This window comes from Physeter macrocephalus, chromosome 12, assembly GCF_002837175.3.
Source record: "Physeter macrocephalus isolate SW-GA chromosome 12, ASM283717v5, whole genome shotgun sequence".
NCBI classification, from domain to species: domain Eukaryota; kingdom Metazoa; phylum Chordata; class Mammalia; order Artiodactyla; family Physeteridae; genus Physeter; species Physeter macrocephalus.
Window position 1 is genome coordinate 84,634,376 of NC_041225.1, and position 2,380 is coordinate 84,636,755.

Consider the following 2,380-nt stretch of genomic DNA (forward strand, 5'->3'; position numbering starts at 1 on the left):
GTTATAGGAATCATGAAGTGCAGTTTATGTAGCTCAATTTGCTATCAAATATTCCTTCGTTTTATGTATACACACACACACACACACACACACACACACACACACACACACATATCAAAGAGGCAGTCAGACCTCAGAGATCCTGCAGATTTGGTTCCAGACCACCACAATAATGCAAATATAATAACACAAGTCACATAAATTTTTTGGTTTCCCAGTATATATAAAAATGATGTTTACATTATACTGTAGCTATTAAGTATGCAATAGCACTATGTCTAAAAATAACCAATGTATGTACCTTAATTAAAAAAATAATGCTGGGCTTCCCTGGTGGCGCAGTGGTTGAGAGTCCACCTGCCGATGCAGGGGACATGGGTTCATGTCCCAGTCCAGGAAGATCCCACATGCCGCGGAGTGGCTGGGCCCATGAGCCATGGCCACTGAGCCTACGCGTCCGGAGCCTGTGCTCCACAATGGGAGAGGCCACAACAGTGAGAAGTCCGCGTACCACAAAAAAAAAAATAAATAAATAATAATAATAATAATAATGTTGTTGCAAAAATGGCACCAATAGACTTGCTCAACACAGGATTGCCACAACCCTTCAATTTGTTTAAAAAAATCAAAATAAATAAATAAATAAATAATAAAGCAAACACTAATAAATTGTGGTATGCCTATATACATATATATATATTCATATATATATGAATGAGAATGACCTATTTTGGTAGCTAAAACTAATCTTCCTTCTGAGGTAGGATTATAAGTAATTAATTTTCTTTATACTTATTTATATTTTGCAAATATTTGAACATCAACATTATTTTTTAGCCATTAAAAACCAACCAGTAGGAGGACTGATGTCACCGTGATGACAACATAGGTCATTCCTGCCTTTGCTCACCCTCCCAAGAAGAACAACTAACAACTATTCATGGACAAGACACCACTGTGAGAATCCTAGAACACAGGGATGAGGCTGAGCACCCCTGTACTACAGACACCAAGAGAGACCTCATTAGAAGGTAAGAGAAGTGGCTACACACTGATCACCTTGCCCATCCCTCAGGCTGGAGCATCATTATGCCAAGAGGTCCCTCCTGAGCCTATGACACCTCCAGTGGGAAAGAGAGCCCAGGGAAACATCCAGCCTCCACCCAGTGTTGTGGGTCGCTTTCTGGGAACCCCTACTTTGACTTTGCCCCACAGGGATTTCAGAAGAATCTTCAGGGATCAACCACTGGGAATCTGACCATGACAGAGAAATGGGGGGGTGGTGTCTTGCAACAAGAGAAACTGGATCTTGGCAGCTCGAGTTCCTACCTGCAGAACCTAAGCAGTAGTGCCAGCCAGCAGTTTTGCTCAACTGCAGAACCAAGTTCCTGTTGCAGTCTGACCAAGGAAATGGATGGGTGCAGGTCTGCCTAATTCAGGTCCTCAAACAAGGACCTGAGTTTTGGCCGCTCTAAGAACCTGATTTGCCCATTGCCAGGCAAGGTAGCTGAGTCACAGCCCAACAAGCTGCAGAGTGTGACTGAAGGACCTGAGCAGAAGGGCTGGTGAGAACACTTGGAAGCTTCATAGCCTGGCAACACTGGAGCTGAGAGGGAAGCAGGCAGTGCTGATCGTCCACAGAGCAGAGCTATTACTGGGCAGGGAGGTTTCCCCTGATACACCCAGGCAGGGGAATTAATCCATAGTCTCTCCTTTGCCATTTCTATTCAACATAGTACTGGAAGCCCTTGCCAAAGTAGTCAGGCAAGAAAAGAAATAAAAGACATCAGAATTGAAAAGAAAGAAGATAAACCATCTCTATTTGCAAATAATATGATTTTATATATTGAAAATCCTAAAGAATCCATCAAAAACCTGTTAACTGTAATTAACAAATTCAGTAAAGTTGCAGGATACAAAATTAATGTGCAAAAAATCAGTAGCATTTCTGTACACTAACAACAAATTATCTGAAAAAGAAATAAAGAGAATCATTCATTTAAAATAGTACCCAAAAATACTTAGGAATAAACTTAACAAGGCAGTGAAAGATCTTTACTCTGAAAACTACAAGACACTGATGAAAGAAATCTAAGGAGACACACATAAATAGAAAGGTTTCCCATGTTCACAGATTGGAAGGATTAATATTGTTAAAATACCAATACTACCAAAAGCCATCTATAGATTCAATCCAATTTCTATCAAGATTCCAATGACATTTTTTACAGAAGTAGAAAAAGCAATCTTAAAATTTATATGGAAACAAAAAAGCAAAAGCAATTCTTTGAAAGAAGAACAAAGCAGGGGATATCACAATTTCCTGATTTCAAGCTATACTATAAACGTATAGTAATCAAAACAGTATGGTACTGGCACA